At 48.2% G+C, this 21169-nt stretch overlaps 1 protein-coding gene and 1 long non-coding RNA gene across 8 annotated transcripts in view; one reads left to right on the forward strand and one right to left on the reverse strand.

Moving 5' to 3' along the window:
• Positions 1–12851, reverse strand: part of LOC142000083 (uncharacterized) — a 30507-nt gene extending 17656 nt beyond the window's left edge. The window contains exons 1-2 of the long non-coding RNA XR_012642153.1: positions 12746–12851; positions 506–822 (exon numbers count right to left, since the gene is read on the reverse strand). This is a non-coding gene — a long non-coding RNA (uncharacterized LOC142000083). The remainder of the gene's footprint in view (positions 1–505; positions 823–12745) is intronic.
• Positions 1–21169, forward strand: part of TOR4A (torsin family 4 member A) — an 88842-nt gene that overhangs the window by 60997 nt on the left and 6676 nt on the right. For 4 of the 7 annotated variants that reach the window (XM_074974100.1, XM_074974101.1, XM_074974098.1 and 1 more), the window contains one exon: positions 10904–11195. The exons of 1 other annotated variant lie outside the window; for it this stretch is intronic. The gene's annotated coding sequence lies outside the window, so the exon portion shown is untranslated. Of the gene's footprint in view, positions 1–7623; positions 7736–10903; positions 11196–21169 lie in introns of all 7 variants that reach the window. 2 more of the 7 variants (XM_074974099.1, XM_074974104.1) reach the window with 2 other exon arrangements.

A 21169-nucleotide genomic window follows, 5' to 3' on the forward strand; every position in this document is an offset into this window, starting at 1 on the left:
AATTTTGCATCTCATGCTGCTTTACTGGGAGTAACATCAGTACCAAGCCTCCCACATCAAATGCTCGTTCACAGGTATTTCCGTTGTACCACTCTTCTTGTGAAGCCTGGATTTTGCTGTCCTACATCTATCACGAATTTTAAATCCTCTCTGAGCTTGGTTACGTATTCAGCTATGGGCTTCCCCTCTGGTTCAGAGCACTCTTCTAGGAGTCCCTAACAAGATCTAGGGGGCCTCTGCCCTGTCTCTCATAAAGGAGGTCAAACCGGGCAAATTCTGTGGACTCTTGGGTACTTCCCTATAAGCAAATAATAGCTAAGGCAATAACTCATCCCAATCTCCAGCTGTTTTGTCCATGTATATTCTTAGCATTGGACTTAAGAGTCCTAGGGAACCTTTCCACTAGACTGTTTGTCTGGGGGTGGCAAGAGGCAGACTAATTGTTTTACCCCATGCTTCTTCCTCGGTTGACTAAATATTAGGGTGTGACGGGGTTGGGACTCACCACCGCAGCGCCTCCTGCTGTTCACTCTGGGAATTAGCTCAGTTCATGCAGAGCACCCCCTGCCGGTGGTGTCCCATCCGTCTCTCACCCTCAATTGGCATCTTGACCCGCGTTGCTCCTAGTGTCCTCTTCAGGACACTGCCTTCCGGCAGTGCCCCCAAGTCCACACTCGTCCCCTTCTGGGGTGCGTGTGTGTGTTTAACAGCAGTCTTTCCAGTTCGCTCCTGCCGCAGTGGCCAACCACAACTCCACAAGTCTAGCCCCTCTGTTCAAGGGCTGGTTGCAGTCTGTCATGGCCACCCTTCCATGGCCACGTGCTGTACAAGGAGGAAGATGTTGAACAGAATCAGACCAAGGGCAGATGCCTGTGGGACCCCACCCGCTATGCCCTTCCAGCTTGATTGCGAACCATTGATAACTATTCTCCGATTAAGCTTTTCAAACCAGTCCTGCACCCTCTTTATAGTAGGTTTGTGTAGACTATGTCTTTAGTTTATTTATGAGAAGGTCATGTGAGACAGTATCAAAAGACTTACTAAAGTCAAGATATACTGCATCTACTGCTTCTCCCCATCCACAAGGCTTGTTACTCTGTTGAAGAAGGATATTGGATTGGTTTGACTTGATTGGTTCTTAACAAATCCATGTTGGCTGTTACTTGTCACCTTATTTTCTTCTAGCTGTTTGCAAATTGATTGCTTGATTCTTTGCTCCATTATTTTTCTGGATACTGAAATTAAGAAGACTGGTCTATAATTCCCTGGGTTGTCCTTATTCCCCTTTTTATAGATAGGGACTATATTTGCCCTTTTCCAGTCCTCCGGGATCTCTCCCATCCTCCATGTGTTCTCAAAGCTCATTGCTAATGGCTCAGACATTTCTTCAGCTAGTTCCTTAAGTATTCGAGGATGTGTTTAATCAGACCCTGCCTATTTGAAGACATTTAACTTGTCTAAGTAATTTTTAACTTGTTCTTTTCCTATTTTAGTCTCAGATCCTACCTCATTTACACTGATGTTCACTATCTTAGTTGTCCAATCACTGCTAACTTTTTGGGGAAAACTGAAACAAAAAAGGCATTTAACATTTTGGCCACTGCTTCGTTTTCTGTTATTGTCTTTCCCTCCTCATTGAGTAATGGGACCTACCCTGTCTTCCTCTTGCTTCTAAGGTATTTGTAAAATGTTTTCTTGTTACCCTTTAGTCCCTAGCTAGTTTAATCTCATTTTGTGCCTTGGCCTTTCTAATTTTGTCCCTACATCCATGTGTTGTTTTTTATATTCATCCTTCATAATTTGACCTAGTTTCCACTTTTTGTATGACTTTTTTTTGAGTTTCAGGTTGTTGAAGATCTCCTGTTTAAGCCAGGGTGGCCTCGTACCAAACTTCCTAGGCATCAGGATAGTTTGCTAATGTGCACTTAATAATGTCTCTTTAAAAAACTGAACCTTTTTTTCCCCTTAGACCTGCTTTCTCTGGGATTCTACCTACCAATTCTCTGAGTTTTCTACCATCTGCCTTCTTGACATCCATTGTCTTTACTCTGCTGTTTTTCCTCCTACCGTTCCTTAGAATCGTGAGCTCCATCATTTCATGATCACTTTCACCTAAGCAGCCTTTCACTTTCAAATTCTCAACCAGTGTCTTCCTGTTTGTCAGAATCAAATCTAGATACCTGGGAAGCTACTAGAGCAATGTATAAAACATTCAATTTGCAAATACTTGGAGGATGAGGGGTGATCATTAGCAGCCAGCATGGATTTACCAAGAACAAATTGTGCCAAACCAGCTTGATTTCTTCTTTGACAGGGTAACTGGATTGGTGTATAGGGGGAATGTGGTGGACAAGACTTTTGACACAGTCCCACATGACATTCTGATAAGTAAGCTGGAGAAATGGGGGCTCGGCAGAACTACCATTAAGTAGATACATTGGTTAAACAACCACAAACAAAGAGTAACTAGTAATGGAATGGTGTTGGATTGGAGGGAGGTCTCAAGTGGGGTTCCACAGGGATCTGTTCTGGTCCAGTGCTATTTAACATCTTTATTAATGATCTGGCTGTAGGTCTAGAGAGCACACTGATCAAATTGGCAGATGACTCAAACCTAGGGGGGTTGCCAACACTTTGGAGGATAGAGCTACAATTCAGAGGGATCTTGCTAAATTGGAGAACTGGGCTATAGACAACACAATGAAATTCAACAAAGACAAATGTCAGGTGCTACACTTAGGGAAGAAAAAGCAAATGCACCTATACAGAATGGGGGAGAACTGGCTTGGCAGCAGCACTGCTGAGAAGGCTCTGGGAGCGCTGGTGGATGACAACCTCAACATGAGTCAGCAACGCAATGCTGTTGCATAAAAAGCAAATGCAATTTTAGGTTGTTTTAACAGAGGCATAGCTTGCAAGTCACGGGAGATGATAGTATCACTACTCAGCACTGGTTAGGCCTCAGCTGGAGTACTGTGTCCAATTTTGGTCACCAATGTATAGAAAGAATGTAGAGAAACTGGAAAGGATCCAGAGGGGAGCAACAAAGATGATCAGAGGGATGGAATGCATGCCATATGAGCAAAGGCTGAAGGAACTGGGTATGCTTAGTTTCAAAAAGAGGTGATTAAGGGGGAACATGAGAGCAGTCTTCAAATACTTGAAAACCTGCCACAAAAAAGATGGAGAAAAGTTATTCTTTTTTGCCACAGAGGGCAGGACTACAGCATAGCAAATTTAGATTAAATTTCAGGAAAAGCTTTGTAACTGTAAGAACAGTAGGACAATGGTACAGACGCCTAGGGAAGTTGTGGAAGCTCCTCCACTGGAGGTTTTCATAAGGAAGCTGGAGCCATCTGCCTTGGATGGTTTAGTCACAACAAATCCTGCATCTTGGCAGGGGGCTAGACTTGATGACCATTACAGTCCCTTCTAACCCTGTGGTTCTATGATTCTAGAACAGCCTCTCCCCAGTCACGTTCTCAATCTTCTGTAATGAAAAAGTGGTCTCCAATGCATTCCAAGAACTTGTGGGATGATCTGTGCCCTGCCGTGTTATTTTCCCAACAGATGTCTGGGTAATTCAAGTCCCCCCGTCACTACTGAGTCCTGCGTCTTGGATGATTTTGTTAGTTTAAAAAAAGCCTCCTCTGCCTCTTCTTCCTAGTTCGGGGTCTATAGGAGACCTACCTTGATTTCACCCTTGGGGTTTTACCCCTTTTATCCTTACCCAGACTTTCAACAGGTCTGTCTCCACTTCTGTCTCAGCCTCAATGTAAGTGTATACACCTTTGATATACAAGGCAACAAACACTGCCTCCCTTTTTCTCCCTGCTGCTCTTCCTGAACAAGCTGTGCCCTTCTACACCAATATTGCAGTCCTGTGAATTATCCCACCACATCTATGATGCCAATTGTGTCCTAATTGTGATTATTTACTAGTATTTCTAGTTCCTCCTGTTTATTCCCCATTCTTCTTGCATTAGTATACAGACATCTAGGATGTTTATTAGATTTCCCCTCTGTATTCCCTTGTCTCTCCTTTGTCCCTGCTGTGATTGCCCATGTTCCCCCCAGAGGCCAACCCTTCACCCAGCTCTTTGTTTTGGACTTATCTGTGGGCTTTTGTCTCCTGCCCCCATTGAACCTAGTTTAAAGCCTGCCTCACTAGGTTAGCCTACCTGTGTCCGAAGATATTCTTCCCTTTCCTTGAAAGGTGGACCCCATCTCCACTCAGCAGTCCTTCGTCTCGGAGCAACATCCCATGGTCAAGGAAGTGAAAGCCCTTCTGGTGACTCCATCTGAACAGCTGTGCATTCACCTCCCGGGTGTCGGTCTCTACCTGGGCCCCTACCCTTGACTAGAAGGATGGATGAGAACACCACCTGCAGCCACAGCTCCTTCACTCTTACACCCAGAGCCCGGTAGTCACATGATCATGGTCATACCTCACAGTATCATTTAGTGCCCATGTGGATGGACAGCATGGGGTAGTAGTTAGAAGGCCAGATGAGCCTCGGCAGTCCTTCTGTAATGTGTCTGATATGTGCCCTGGACAGGCAGCACACCTCCTGGGATGCCAGGTCAGGCCAGCAGATGAATGCTTCCATTCCCCTTAGAAGGGAGTCACCGACCATCACCACCTTTGTTTCCTCCTGGGTGGTGGTGGCCATGATCCTCCCACCCTTGGGGGTACATGGCTTCTTCTCCTCCACTTAGCCCTTAGTGCTAGGGCAGCACTCCGGTTTTTATCTCTGTGGATGGTGGGTTGGGAGCAGGGATGGAACATTCCCTGCTGCCCAAAGTAACCAGCAGCTAGCTTCCTCTCTGTGAAGGAACTATTTCTTCCTGTTCTGGTGGTGCTCCTGCAGTCCTCTCCAGCTGGATAGCTTCCTTGGAGGTCTCCATATGCAAGCGTTCAGTGAAAGCCTCGTGTGCATGGATGCCCCTCTGCCTGGCCACCTCCTCCTGTAGCTCTCCCACCTCCTTCCTGGGAGACTCTACCAGCAAGCCCTTCTCACACTGGATGGTCTCCCCAGCCTGGCTCTCTATGATGGGGAAATGAAGGCCACAGGCTCTGCAAGTCCACACCAGAACCTGGGCAGGGGTGTCCCAGGTCTGGTTCTCTGTCTGGACACAGCTGCAGTGGCGATTCGGCCTTTCCGAACCACACTGATTTTTATTCTTTCTTCCTTCTACAGCCTGTCTCTCAGACTCCCTGTTTGCTGCCCCCTATTCGCTAGCTCCCCTTGTTGCTTGCGTCTGACTTTTACGCCCTTTTCTCCTAAGTCAGCCCTGCCTCCTTGTTAACAACCAAGGGTGATCCCTAGCCGCAAGTGGACTATCACTCTTTATGGTTAAATGTCCTGTTAGACATGTGTTTGGTGTACTGAGTTTGTCAAGTCTGAGGTGAGAATTGTTCCCAAAGAACCGGGAACCCTTTGCCAAGGTGCCTCTGTGTTACACCCTCCTATTCACCTGTAGTACGATAGTCTAGCCTCCTTTGCCTGCCATACTTTGGTGTAATTTTGGTTGTTGGGTTTAGAGTGCGGGTGCTTGGTGGTCTGTGTTATACAGGAAGTCAGACTAGATTATCTCGTGCTTCCTTTTGGCCTTAAACTCTATGGCTCTATGAGTATTTTTATGAGTATTCTATCAGTATTATCAGCCCTCATTTAGGAAGGGGAAATGGAGACACAGATTATTGCCAAAATTAATGGCCACTGCCAAATATTCTGGGTTAAATTACTAGCCCAGTGCTACAGGTGGTTGTTCATTGCCTGAGGACCATCCTTTCTCCTCCCTTTCCCATTCACTGCACAGAAATTCCATCGTGTGTTAAGTATTTGGTAGGCAAATTCATCTGTATGCCTCATAGTGCTTTGCAGAGGTGGGTATGCAGCAGAGACCATAGACAAGTGTGGAAATTTGATCTAGTCTTTCCAAGCAGCAGTGTGACTAAGCATTGGTTTTGTTGTAGGAGGATTTCACTTTTAGGCCCGGTTCTGCCTGCTGTGACCTTTTGGTATGTCTACACTGCAATTAAATACCCATGGCTGGCCCAGACCAGCTGACTTGGGTTCATGGGGCTCAGGCTAAGGGACTGTTTAACTACAGTGTAGACATTCAGGCTCCGGCTGGAGCCCAGGCTCTAGGACTCTGCAAGGGAGGAGGGTCCCAGAACTCAGGCAACATCTACACTGCAGTTAAGCAACCCCGCAGCCCGAGCCCCGCAAGCCTGAGTCAGCTGTCGAATGGCAGTGTAGACAGACCCTATCAGGCCTCAAGCTATCAATTCTCCAGCAGATTTGATTGTTTTGTATATTGTAGAGAGGATGCAAATCTGGTTTTAGCAGAAACTCAGCTGCACAACCTTAAATCAGCAAAACCTGCGTGATTTGGAGCTGTAATCACCTCCAGCTAGTTCAAGAGGAGGGTTTAAACAAGGGGCCTTCAGGTGCCCTCTCGTCCATAAGCTTACACTCACTTTGTCAGTGGGGTACAGTGTCACTAGACACCTGTAGGATTTGGGGAATTGGGGTTCCTGGGATCTGGCTCCGGATCTAAGATCAGTGGTTGCAGACAGACTAAGTAAGCACATAGACTGGACCTATTTGTGGCAAAACAGATGAGAGTTGGGTCTTCGCTATTGGATGTCTGGGCTCTGTTCCCAGCTCTGCCAGAAAAGGTACCATGCAAGTCTCTCAGTTATCTTTGCTGTAAGCTGGGGAATGATAGCTGCTTCCTCCAGGTCACGGGGAGGAGGCCTGGGTGCACAATATGGGTTGTGAACTGCAGAGAAATACTAACAATGGTCTGTGACAGCATAGGCGATGACTCCGTGCATGCTCCAGGGCTGGAGCACCCACAGGAAAAAAACAGTGGGTGCTCAGCAGCCCCGCCAAACAGCTCCTCCCCCTCCCTCCCAGTGCCTCCCCTGCGCCATGATCAGTTGTTCAGCAGCATTCAGGAGGCACTGGGGGAAGGGGGCAGAGCAGGGGCAGGAAAGGGCAAGGCAGGGGTGGGGCTTTGGGGGAAGGGGTGGAGTTGGGGGGGAGTAGGGGTCGAGCGCCCCAGGGGAAATGACAAAGCTGGCACCTGTGAATGACAGATGTTAGTCCAGAGCTCTTGGCTCACAGCCCAGTGCACCTTCATTCAGTCTGAAGGGGATTTTGCTGGGGAGTGTTCTCTGGCTCAGAGCGCCAGTCATCTCTTAATAGTTACCTAACCCTGAGCTTAGGGTGACCAGACAGCAAGTGTGAATAATCAGGACGGGGGTGGGGAGTAATAGGCACCTATATAAGACACAGCCCTAAATATCGGGACTGTCCCTTTAAAATTGGGACATCTGGTCTCCCTACCTGAGCTGCACCACTCCATATTTCAAAAATATGGTCTACTAACTTTTTACTAAAAAGAAAAGGAGGACTTGTGGCACCTTAGAGACTAACCAATTTATTTGAGCATAAGCTTTCGTGAGCTATAGCTCACTTCATCGAACTCACGAAAGCTCATGCTCAAATAAATTGGTTAGTCTCTAAGGTGCCACAAGTACTCCTTTTCTTTTTGCGAATACAGACTAACACGGCTGTTACTCTGAAACCTAACTTTTTACTATTTCAGCTGTTAGCCCTTGGTTTGGTACCATGCACTACCTCTCACGGAAGGCATTCCAGGAATATACATCTCCAGAAATATAACTACTGCCTGCCCTCTGTTTTTTCCCTATCTAAAAGTAAGTGATGACTTTAAAGTCTTTGACAGCAACTCACTTTTGGGATGCTATATCTTGGACACCCCTTGTCTAGATGGCCTTAAAATCCCCTTCCCCCCACCCCCAAAAAAGTCGACCCTGGTCCATGACCTGGCCTATCAAATTTCAAACCAATCTAATATATATGTGGATTTCAGAGAAGATGCAAAATAGAGCTGTCAACAAAACCTCAGCTGCAGCTGCCATAGGTGAGGTATCTTAGCACCTCCCATGTATTCCAAACCAGAAATAACAATAAAACGTCTCTCACATTCTCACTTTCTCTTCCGACCTAGCTCCTCGGACCTCAATTGTTTGTGGCAGGGAGGTTGTGGTTATATTTGTATGTGTGAGTGTGTTGTTGATCTTTGTGTGTGTGAATGAATGGGTGTGTGGTGGACCTAGGGGTGTGTGCGAGTGCACAGGTGTTTTGAGCCTGTGGGTGGGAGTGGGGTTTGTTGTTGTGAGTGTGTGTGCGTGTGCAGCTGTGGACGTGTGTGTTTGAGGGGGTGTGTGTAGAGGCCTTCCTGAGGCAAAGCCAAGCTGAAGAGCTGAGTGTTTCAGTTAGTTCTGAGCACTGTGAGGCCCGTGGTCTCTTCTCTCTTGCGGGATCAGAGGGCAGGTCCTGTTCCTCTTGGGAAAGTTCTGTTTCCTGCGCTCACAAACTTATCTCTGCACTGGACCCCAGCCAAGGGGAAGGGGGCAGGGCCTCTCAGCGGGTTACTGTGGAAGGGGATGGGGGTCATCCAGGGAGTTTCACTGCTGTAGGCCCGTTGGATAAGGAGGTGTCAGATTTTTCTGACATACAATGGGCCCTCAGGACTGAGAGGTGAACAGGCCACTTAGCAGGTTCCAGCTTCTTCCCCTGCCATTTCCCAGGCCAAGCTCAGCCACAGGCAGCTGTTACATACATTCCACTCGTTCCCTTCCCCCTGAGCTGGATCCACGTTTCCCCGGAGCACTCCGGGAGGATGGAGATGACTCCCTTGATTTGACTAGGGGAGGGGAGAGGGGACTGACTCGGTCATGTGGCACATCATCTGCCCATTGTTTCACAGCCCGGTCTGATTTGCATGGCACCTGCTCCACAGCTCTTTGGCCTGAAGTGAGAGCCAGCTGATTCTGGCTGGACAAAACTCAGCTGAGTCTGAGGCAGAACAACGAGGGGCAGGGGAGGCACTGCATGGCGCTCCCCGCACTGTGACAGAGTGGCAGGGAGCCAGGGGCACTATATGGGGCTGAGCGCACCGGGTTAACAGCAGTAGGGGCCAGGGGCACTATATGGATCTAAGCTCGCTGGTTTAACAGCAGCAGGGGCCAGGGGCACTATATGGGGCTGAGCGTGCCAGGTTAACAGCAGCAGGGGCCAGGGGCACTATATGGATCTAAGCTCGCCGGCTTAACAGCAGCAGGGGCCAGGGGCACTATATGGGGCTGAGCTCGCTGGGTTATGGAGCTGTATGGAGCGGCAGGGGACAAGGGGGAGGGGGTCATGCTATTTTTCCCTCTCACAAGAGATGGTTGCCAGAGCTTGTAGTTTTCTGCAGCAGTGCTGCTCAGAGTTGCTTTCTATGTTATTTTTGCATTAACTCTTTTTCTTTTTTTTTTAATCTTGCAAAAAGTTTGGCCTCTGCAACGTCCTGTGGCAATGAGTTCTACCGGCTAATTACATGTTGTGTAAAAAGATATGTTTTGTATTGATTTGGAAGACATTGAGAATTTCATTCCCTTACTCCTGTATTGAGGCCAGCAACATATGTGTGGTTAAAACACCTTCCACAAAAGCATCCTGTCTTAATCTGAAGACTTAAAGATATAGAGAATTCACCACTTTCAGTGGCAGTGTGTTTCAGTGGTTAATCCCCCTCAGTGTTAAAAGTTTGTGCCTAATTTCTAATTTGAATTAGTCTAACTTTAGCTTCCAGCCATTGGTTCTTGTTATGTCTGTTTCCACTAGATTAAAGACAACTTTACTACCTGGTATTTTTGCCCCATGATGCTCCTCTGCACTTTCATGCAATCATCTCTTGATCATCTTTTTGACAAGCTAAACAGACCAAACTTTTGAAGTCTCTCACTGTTAGGCATTTTCCCATCATTCAAATATTTCTTATGGTTCTTCTCCGCACTCTTGTCAATGTTTTCACATCCTTTTAAAAAGTGGCAGGGAGCCAGGGGCACTATATGGGGCTGAACGCACCGGGTTAACAGCAGCAGGGGCCAGGGGCACTATATGGGGCTGAGCGCGCCGGGTTAACAGCATCAGGGGCCAGGGGTCACCAGAACTGGACAGAGTAGTCTAGTATCGTTCTCACCAATTCTCATTTCAGAGGTAAAATCATTTCTCTACTCCTATTTGGGAGTGCCCTGCTTCATAACACAAGAACAAGGGAACACTCCGTGAAATTACTCCTCCATGAAAATACCGCCCTCCCCCCTCCCCCCTCACACACACACTCCAATTGCCTCTGTGCTGTTGAGGAGGATTAAAGCCTTGGGGAAGGAGAACATCAAGCTGGAGTGGAGAGAAACGATCCCATAGTTAGGATCCTCCTTCCAGATAGTGTCATGGTATCCTCTTGTACTGAGAATGGGAATACCCCTCCGGTGGAGGGAATCCCGGTTATTAGAAAGAGCCAGGTAATAGTAATGGGGGATTCAATCATTGGAAATATTGATAGTGACGTTTGTGATGACTGGGAGAACTGTAATGTAATTAATCCTTGCAGGGGAGGAAATTCCAAAGAAATCCACCACAGTAGTATTTAACTTCAAAAAGGGGAACTACACAAACTTGAGGAAGCTAGTAAACAGAAATTAAAAGGAACAGTCACAAGGGTGAAATCCTTTCAAGCTGCATGGAAACTATTTAAAAACATCATAATAGAGGCTCAAACTAAATGTGTACCTCAAATAAAAAACAAACACACAGTAAGAGGACCAAAAAAGTGCCACCATGGCTAAACAGCAGAGTGTTTGAGGCAAAAAGGTATCCCTGGAAAACAGGAAGTTAAATCCTACTGAGAAAAATAGAAAGGAGCAAAAACTTTGGCAAGTTAAGAGTAAAAGTATAATTAGGCAGGCCAAAAAAGAATTTGAAGAGCAACTAGCAAAAGACAAAAATGATCAGCAATTTTTTTTTTTTTACAGCACATCAGAAGCAGGAAACCTGCCTAACAATCAGTGGGGCCACTGGATGATCGAGGTGCTAAAGAAGCACTGAAGGAAGACAAGGCCATTGCAGAGAAGCTAACACGATTCTTTGCATTAGTCTTCACTGCAGTGGATGTGAGGGAGATTCCCACACTTGAGCCATTCTTTTTAGGTGACAAATCTCCTTAGAACTGTCCCAGATTCAGGTGTCAATAGAGGAGGTTTTGGAACTTGTTGCCAGGAGATGTTGTGAAGACCAAAAGTATAACTGGGTTCAAAAAAGAATTAGGTAAGTCCATGGAAGTTTGCTCTGTTGATAAATTGTATAGTTAGTTGCTTGACCACACTTTGGTTCGTTATAAAATTTACTCCAGAGGCCAAATAACCAGTGTCAGTCGGGTTTATTAATATGGCACAGGAAAACAATTCTATATGGTTTCAGTGTCTGAGGAGCTGTCCTGTGCAGTGATGTTACTTTCACCTTATGCAGAAGGTTTGCTCTCCAAAGTTACACTTCTAAAGACATCTTTTCATACCCTACATGTTTACCAGTAAAAGGTACCATATACGTCATTTTAAACTAGAGTCAACCAATTAGCTTTGTATCTTGTTTTTCTGGTACCATAGTGTACCTCTTATCTTTGTTCTGAACCCACCATGACCCACCAGGTCATGACACAGTCTTATCTTTAAAAGAAAAGGAGTACTTGTGGCACCTTAGAAACTAACCAATTTATTTGAGCATAAGCTTTCGTGAGCTACAGCTCACTTCATCGGATGCATACTGTGGAAAATACAGAAGATGTTTTTATATGTATAAAAACATCTTCTGTATTTTCCACATTCTTCTGTATTTTCCACCGTATGCATCCGATGAAGTGAGCTGTAGCTCACGAAAGCTTATGCTCAAATAAATTGGTTCGTCTCTAAGGTGCCCCAAGTACTCCTTTTCTTTTTGCGAATACAGACTAACACGGCTGTTACTCTGAAACCAGTCTTATCTTTGTTCTGGGTACATGCATTCCAGATACTAAGAGGCATGAAGACACTTCCTAGGCCAGTACCAATATAAACAGATTTGTAAGAGTAACTCCCTTTCTGTTGCTATAAGGAAACAACTGTATGTCGAGATACTGACAATTTCCCTATCTACTGAAGCCAAAGCTTGCCTCAGCTAATATTAGGTGTTATGGGATACTTAGCATATGTGAACAGGATTATAACAAAGGTACAGGCTAATTCATGCTATGTAACTGCTATATTGACACTTAATGCTTAAAATATATGTAAACTAGCCACCATTTCAAAAAGGGATTGGACAGTTATATGACTAACAAGAATACCCAGATTTGTCATAGAATCATAGACTATCAGGGTTGGAAGGGACCTCAGGAGATCATCTAGTCCAACCCCCTGCTCAAAGCAGGACCAATCCCCAACTAAATCATCCAAGCCAGTTCATGCTAACAAGTTTTGGAGGAGTTATTAAACCTCATGCTTCTTGCCTTAAACCAATCTCTAACTATGTGGGATGAGGAGGTGCCCTAAAGTGAGCAGGGAGAGCATCCTGTATCTGCCTAGTGCAAGATTCCTTACACTTTCCTCTGGAATATCCGGTACTGCCACTGCTGGAGACAGGATACGTGGACCATGGGTCTGATGCCGTCTGGCATTACTATGTGCTCAGTCTGGCTTCCCTCCTTGCCCCTTTTCCCTCAGACTGTGTTCATGGCAGGTAATTTTTAATTTTCTGTGGCAGCTGCCCAATTTCCCCACGTTCTGCTGTGCTAGGCAGGCCCATGCCTGCCCTGCTGCTGCGCTTTCCGGATGGCTGCCTACCTGCGAGTAGATTCGGAGGCACGAGGCTGCAGGGAACGTTGTGCAGCTGGAGCAGCAGCAGAGCTGAACTTGGAAGCATTTGTTCTTGTTTATTTTCCAATGCCTCCAGATGTAGGCAATAATGTTGCCTGTCTCTTGCCCCACTCCCTGTTCGCACGCTGCTCTGCGTCATGGCTGCATCTCTCTTAACGCTCCTTGTACCCATGAGGGGATATTTCTGACCTGCTTCCGAACAGCTTAGAGAACAGGAGTAAAACACGGTGCAGCCTGTGTGCAGCCGTCAGTGTGTGAATACGCTGTCCATGCTGCAGAAAACATGAGCAGGCCAGCAGCAAACACAGCTGCAGAATAGGATACAGATAAGGTCTTGTGCAGCTGGGAGAAGGACGTGCTGGAGATAGGGGCCACTCCCGCTTGTCATTTCCTCTTTAATCCCTGACCAAGTCCTTTTAGACAGATGTGAAGGTGCTCAGTCGGACAGCCAGCGAGTCTGCGGCTACAGAGTCCCCTGCTTACCCTGCCTGGATTGCTGCTGCTGCTCCATTGACTTGCAGGCAGGGACAAGGAGTGATGTTCTCCCAGTGAGACACAGAGAAAAAGCTCACTGGTAACTGTTCTCTTGCTCTCATGCTCTTCTCCCCACCCCTTCCTGCTCTCTCTCAGAGTTGCCTTTTTCTTTTCCAAGGGCCCCCTAATGCATGCTCTGTCCCCATGGCCAGGTGGTATCTAGCTCTCCCCAGACTGCTGCGTTCACTGTGTGGGGCCACATTTGAGCCATGGCATTCTTCCAACTTCGTCCCTGCAGTGCCACTTCCTCTCCTTGCCAAGGCTGCCCCAGCACAGGGACTGAAACGGCAGCTTAGCCCACAGAGGCCAAACTCTGTGATTGTAACGGTGTCTTTGCACTGGCTGGCATTTCCTCCTGGGCTATTTCCTGATCTAGGGAGGAGGTGCAGTGGGGCTAGGAGACCCCATTGCTGGCAGACCTTTGCAGCATTTCAGTTCACTTGTAAACAGCTGGGCAGGAAACAAGGCTGTTGCCACCAGAGCCAGAGTGCAAAGATGTTTGGCTCTCGGAGGGACAGGACACATAGAGATGCTTGGAGGGGTCGGTCTGACTGGGCAGCTGGGAGAGGGGCCAGGCTCTTGTCCCCATTTGGTGGGGAAAGGAGAAGGATCCTCCTTGTTCAATTGGGGGAGGGATAACTTTGTTTGGTGGGGTTGGGGGAGCATCAGCCTCCCGCCCTGGTTCACTGGGCCCTGAGGGTCACTGTCCTACACCTACCAGCGCCATCTCTTATTCACTTTCCCATCACCCCAGTCTTTGCCCACCATTTGGCTGACCTTCAGCCTTGACAAGACACAGTATGACTTTCCTCCACCCCCTCCTCATCTGTTACCCTGTCTCCTCCGCCAGTGACTCTGATGACACCTGCCTATGGTCCCCCTCCAGCTGTCTCCTCAGCCCCATCCATCCCTGCTACCACCTTCCCTTTCTTCTCTTCCCCCCTGCTCAGTCATGCTCCCCATTCTCTTCCTCTGACTCCTTTCCCCCAAACACCAAGCCAGCTCTAGTGTCCCCCATATGGGAAGAGCTGCCTTTGACGGCAGCTGTCTCCGGCTCCCGCCTCCCAACCCTCCTCCCCGTCACTCTAAACTCACAGTGAGAGCTATTGACAACTGCTGCATTATTGTATTCTTCTCTCCTTCAGCCCCGGATGGCCTCCCATCTGCCACCATGGAACCAGCTGCCGATTTGTTCTAATTCTAATTGTTGCTAATATTTGCATTAGTGTTTGCATCGCATGAAAAAGGCCAACTTTTCCTTGAAAAACCGAACATCCAAAAACCACACAAGTGTTGGCCAAAACCAGAAACTTTCCATCTGGAAAGATCAAAACATTTTACATAGACCTTTTTGAGTGAACCCAACGATTCCAACATTCCCAAATCAAAATGGTGCATTTCGGCTGATGCTAAACCATGTCCTCCTGAACTGCCACAGAGCCTCATGGGAGCTGTACTTTGGGAACCTCATGCCTGTTCTCTGCTCTGGGCCAGACTCCCTTGGCCTGACTACAACTCCCATGAGGCTCTGTGGCAGTTCAGGAGGACGTTAAGGCACCACAAACATGTGACTTCCATGATGTTCTGCAACATGTCATCAGAATGATGCGGGCGGACACACTTCATTGTCAGATTGCCCTGAAATAAAATGTTTGAGTTCAGTTCAATAAACTGAAACATTTTGATTCGAGTTGTCCTGATGTGAAACTTAATATTTTGTTTAGATTTTCCCAGACTTTTGGTTTTCAGCCAAAGGATCTCAATTTTTTGAGTTTTCAACAAGTTCCATGTTCCAGTCAGCTCTATCAATCACTATTTTTTCCCCTGAATGGCCAGTATAGTCTCATTTTGGGATCTAATTCTGCACTTTCTTGAAGACATCCTTGGAAAACTGTTAATTTCCGTTTCTGCAGGTTTAGTTAACATGATGATAAAAATGCAAGAAGCAGAGATAGTGCTGTCTACCCTCGGGCTTTCCTGAGCTTCAGCTGAATTGATGATAGTACTTTCCTAAAATCCCCTCGTGTAGACTCAGTCACATAAGAACTCCTTTTCTAGTGTGCCGTTATAAATTACATTCCCTTCTCCATTGGTTTCACTGACAGAGACTTGAGCAGTTTTCTACCTATGTTAATTTCTGAAACATTTCACTATCTTGCCTGTTGATAGGGTTGCCAACTTTGTAATATTTAAAAAATGGACACTCTAGCAGAAGTGCCTGAACCTCCCCCGTCCCGCCTCTTCCCCCCTGAGGCCCCACCCCTTCCCTGCCTCTTCTCCCTGAGGCCCTGCCTCTGCCCCACCTCTTTCCCCAAGGCACTGCCCCCATTCTCTTCTTTTTTCCCCTCCTCCCATCACTTGCTGCTCCCCCCCCCCCCCCCCCCCCCGAACCTGGGTCAGGAGGGACTCACCTGCAGAGCCGGGGCTGGGAGCTGCAGCTGCCCGATGCAGGTAGGAGACAGCCCCGGCTGAGTAGGGGCTGGTGTGGGTGATGATCCGGCGCCTCCCCCACCTGCAGTAACTGGACTTGTCAGTAGTACTGACAAGACACTGTGAGGTCCCCTTTTCGACTGGACTTTCTGGTTGAAAACCTGGCACCTGGCCACCCTACCTGTTGAAGGAGCCAATGTACAAATTTACCTACGTATGGATGTTTGTTGTGCTAGGTGGCTTTGTTTGGCTGATACAGGGTGACACAAAAATGCAAATGAGTAAAAATATTTCAAAGGAGCTGTTTTAAGGTAAAAATTGCAAGCGTTTAGAGCCAGAATTACAAAGGTGTTTAGGCACCGAAAGAAGCAGATAGGTGCCTAGTGGGATTTTCAAGAGCATCTAAATGAGTTAGGTGCCTAACTCCCATTGACTTTCCCTGGCCTGTTTGTTCAGTCAGCCTTCTGTTGTGCCTTGTTTTGAAGTTGTAGGCGCTGGGAGGCAGGGACTGATGTTTACTGTACATTTGTATAGTGCCTCATCCAATAAAAGGCTGAGGCCTTAGAGCACCGCACCAATATTAATAGTGGCATGTTTATTAATAGCAAATCTCCAGAATGTATCGTCCGTGCAGTTCCACTGGGGAGTGTCATGGAGAGGCTGCAGTGGAGGTAAAATTCGTGCAGTTTTCTCACAGTATCTAATTCAACTTCTCTGACCTAGAGTTTGGCTAAAAGCTCGTGAGTGACGGAACTTCTATTGTCACCTTGATCACAGAGCTCCTCTGGTCGCAGATTCCTGGTTTGCTTTGCATACCTATGACTGCAGTTTTCTTTGCTGAGCGTGTTTCAAAGCTAAGATTGATTGCATGGTGGTTGGTTTTGCTTGCTAGGCTCATTATTTATTAGGGAATTCATTACAACATTGGCTAAAATTTTACTGAACTGTTGAGTTTTGACATTAAAACCAATTAAGTAGTGAAGTGTAAGAACAAACTAGCTGTAGCAGTGCTGGGTAATTTGTATTGAGTACCTGACCTATTTAGTGTTAGTTTTACTATTAATTTGTTTAGAAATGTCCATTATAGAATAATTTGGGAATTATTATCAATTGTGTTTATGAAAGTAGTGCCGATGGGCGACCTCAGAACGGGGTCCCATTGTGCTATCATCATTCTCACCCTCATGGCAAATCCCAAATGGGACAGAGTATCCTTGCAGATCACGCAGCCCGCACATCAATCTCTGTGCTGTACAAATAGAGAGTATTAAACGGTCTCTGCCCCGAAGAGCCTACAGTCTAAATAGACCAGACAGACACAGGGCAGGGAAATGGGTAGAACACACCAGCAGAGGGATGGTAGCAAATGGCATGGTAGTGCCATGATTTTTTTTGTGGGGGATGTTACTTAGGAGGGGGTCAGGTATATGGAAAGAAGATTGAAGGGAAGGAGGGTGAGAGGGACAGGTGTGGATTGGTGGAGCTGAGGTGGAGAGGAGGGTTGAAGCAAACAGCCAATCAGCACAGGACCCAGAAAATCCAGTCAAAACCAAGGTACTAAGACAAATAGTGCTAAGGATCAGAAATCCAGACTCTAACTCAGAATATTTCATTACTTCATCTTGAGTCTACCTTACTTACGGAATGGACATGCTCTTTTACCAATCCTCAGAAACTGAATTTTTTCCTTCTGCCTTCTACCCCATCCCACCACTGCACATACCATTTGAATCAGGGCCACACCCACACCATGGAGGGGGGGGTTTGGAGAGCTCAGTTTGTAAAAACAGGATTTACATAGGGTGACTATATTTCCCAAAGGGAAAACGGGACACCACATGGGGCTAGCCCAAGCCTCCCTCCCTCCTTATGCGGGGCTGGCGTCGCTGCTCTCTTGACTTCCTGCTACTGACTTCCTGCCCCGTCCGAGCCCTGCTCCACGCAACTGAGCAAACGGGACAAATGCACACTTTTGCAAAAAACATCAGGACGGCTGGGACAGGGCTTAAAAAAGGGACTGTCCCGGACAAAATGAGACATATGGTCACCCTAGATTTACAGCTTTGCAAACATGCTGAACTGAACAGACCTGAAGCCATATTCAGGGTTTCCCAGGAGAGCTTGGGTGCTGTCTGCATTTATGCTCTAGGCTCCTCCTAGTCTCCAGCAGTCACCCAAACACACCACACACAGGGCACCTGGCTCAAAAACTGCAGTTACTACCATTACATACGGCATGGTAAAGTACAGTCAGCATTAGATAGATCAAACCATTACCACTGGGCAGTACAGTTACCTGGCAAATCAGCATCAAATGGGGGGAGTGGAGAGAAACATTCACCTTGGCTCTGAGTGTGTTGGCATCAAACAGCTCCATCAACTGCACCCCAGAAACGCCCGCAACTTCACCCTAACACTCTTAGGAAGAGAACCCCCATACAGTTAACTTTGTGATTCCCCAGATGTAAGGCAGGAGCAGGAACCATTTCTTTATGCAAGAGAAGCATATTGCATCCAAGTCAGGTCTACCTCTGGCTCCATGAAAATCTCCCTCTCTAGGATGCTGATGTCTGGTTATGGACCATGGCCTGAAGATGCACACAAGCCTCACATCCAGCACTACTGCCGTTACCACTGGTCATAGCATACTCCTCTTAACTCTCTCAGCCAGCCAGGGAGACAGATAAGGGCAGCTCCAGGTCTCTGCTAACAGAAAGTGCAAAAGCGTATGGGACACAGTGACACAGCATGGCAGACTAGTGGTGAGATCCAAGGCCCGGCACCTCCAGGCAGTGCGATCTGCGCTTCACCCCCCTCTCAAGGCCTGACAGGGAACCATGCTGTGGTGGGCCGGGGCTCTCTGGGCTCTCCCTGTAGCATTGAGTTCCTGGTGAAACATGGCAAGACAGTCTGAGGTTCTCTGGCTGGAGCCTTATCCCCTCATGATGGAGCTTGTCCCCTCCCTCAAATGCTTGCTCACGGGGAGCCATCCAAACCCAAAGCTTGTGAGACGGGGAAGAAAGAGTGAAACTGAGCTGACAGGACCCTATGCCTGTGCAGGGAAGCCTCCGTTTCCAGGCATTTCTAGGAGCCTGCGCTCCCCTCTGCCCAATAGGATCTCTCCAGACCATTCGCTTTTAATGACTTTCACTTCCTGGCTTGTCCCATGGCGTTTCCCTGGTTACTCATAGACATCTGATCTAACTGGTTCTGCTACTTCTGGCAAAGTCCTAAAAGTGACATTATCCGGCACAAGTTCCATAGACTCACTTTCATGGTAATAAATATTCAGTGTTGCCAACTCTTGTGATTTTGTCCTGAGTCTCATGGTAATTATTGTTTTCTTAAAGTCCCAGCTCCTGGAGTCAAGTGGGGTATGCAATGATTTCCGCCTTCAGTCTTATAGAAAAAGTTACTTTCCAGCCCTCATGGATGTACAGAAAGCTTCAAAATGTGACTGCAGTGCACCCGACAGGCTCAAAAAGGCACATAAAAAGAACACCATATTATTTGTACATAATCTCCATGATTTTAAAGCCAGTATCATGATTTTTGGTAGACCTGACTAATGATTTTTGGACATTTGTGGTTGGCAATATAAGTGTCTCCAATAGGTCTGTGTGACATGGTTCCTCAAACTCCCTGCATGCACAGAGTTTGCTGGATCTCAGCTGTAGTGATGAAGGGCTAATAAACTTAGTGTTACATTGAGACATCTACCAATCAGAACTATCCAGGGAATAATTAGGAACTCTCAACTATTCGAAAAGCAGAGTACTCCTCATAGAAGGAAGTGGGGGAGAATGAATTCGCTCCCCAAGCTTGCTTAAGCCATATTTAACCTGTGTAACTGGAGTAAGGCCAGCTGGAGGTGAACTTCCCTGGAGGCAGAGAACTGGGCAGAATTCCTCAGTGCTTACTGTCCCTACGTGCAGTTTTGTTGTCTTCTCTTTTAATTTGTTTTGTGGTGAATGACTCATGATTTACTCTCATGATAGCGAAACAAAACCGCTTGTGAATAAATCATTTACCAAGAGGTGGCTTAGATGTTTCTGGCTTCCACAAACGAAATGGAAAGATGGCAAAAAGCAAATGTATGCTCTGCCCTGGCAAAGAGCTTGGGGGGACCAGCAGGCTGAGTGAGAGGGTGACACATAATGGAGACTCTCTCTCCCACCATTCACTGGCCTCTGGGGTCTGTGGCTACAAGGTCATCACAATTGCCACTAACTGTCCCCTTTTGTGGCAGCCTCAGCTTAGACCAAGAAATGACAAGGGGGTTGAGAATTAAATACCCTCTCCCCATGGAGGTGCTTCCTCCAGGTGCATGGTCTGGGAGGGGGGAAGAAACATCTGTTGCTCGGTGGGTGAAGGGGTCAGATGAGGAGGGGTAGCCCCTTGCCACCCGCTACTTGGGCCAAGGTTCTCTTGACTGATCTGCCCAGTCTCCTCGCTCTCCCTCCCTCTGGGGCCTGTCTTCCCTTCTAGGGTTCTGCTCCTCACCCTGCTGCTTCCAGTGGGGCTGGAGCCAGGTTCCCCTGCCCCCCCCCCCCCGCCGCCTCCCCCCCGGGCTGCTGCTCCTGTCATTTGCCCCGGGACACCCCCTGTCAGTTCGCCTGCTCCCCTGCACATGCTGCAGCTGCTGCTCCTCCCACAGGGGCGCCCCTCAGCAGTTCTCCACCCCAGCAGTGGTCCCAGCCAGGATGCTCCCCAGCCCTTCAGGCATGTCTGCCGCCCCTGCGCTGAACAGGGGTCCAGGGCTCCCACAGGGGGACCAGGCCGAGGATGGAGATGGCCAGCTGAGGCCAGCACTCGGGCTCCTGGTGCCGTTAGGCCCTGCGGGGTGGGCGGGAGCCGAGCTGGGGAAGGCGGGGGAGGCTGGCAGCACGGCAGTGCCCACAGGTGGGAGCTGGCTGGGCTGCAGGGACAGGCGGACAGCGGCCCAGGCAGTCTCCATGCAACCTCCGTCCGTGCCACCCCACCAGGCTCTCCTGTGGCCCTGCGCCCTCAGCAGGCCCTGACTGTGGGCCCTTCACAGGAGAGCTTCAGCAAAGTGCAGGAGCTCCCCGCCGCGCCTGGCTGCTGGCTCTGCACTGCCCAGCGAGCTCTCTGGTTTCCTGTGTGTGCCACTGGAAACCACTGGCCACTAAATGGCGCAGCCGGGCAGCATTTTCCTTGGCCCCGCTGCCTCCCAAACTGCCTTCCCGCAGGTGCGCATGTGCTAGGGCCTGGGGGCGAGCAGCCTGCAGTCTGCCTGGGGAGCAGCCAGCGCAGCACCTGGCCGGGGGACAGGGGGCGGGTGGCCTGCAGTCTGCCCGGGGAGCAGCCGGCGCAGCCCCTGGGTGGGGACAGGGGGCGAGTGGCCTGCAGTCCATTCCTGCCATAGTATCTAGGGATAGGTTAGTCCTCACCCCCGGACGGGAGCAA

This window comes from Natator depressus, chromosome 16, assembly GCF_965152275.1.
Source record: "Natator depressus isolate rNatDep1 chromosome 16, rNatDep2.hap1, whole genome shotgun sequence".
NCBI classification, from domain to species: Eukaryota; Metazoa; Chordata; order Testudines; family Cheloniidae; genus Natator; species Natator depressus.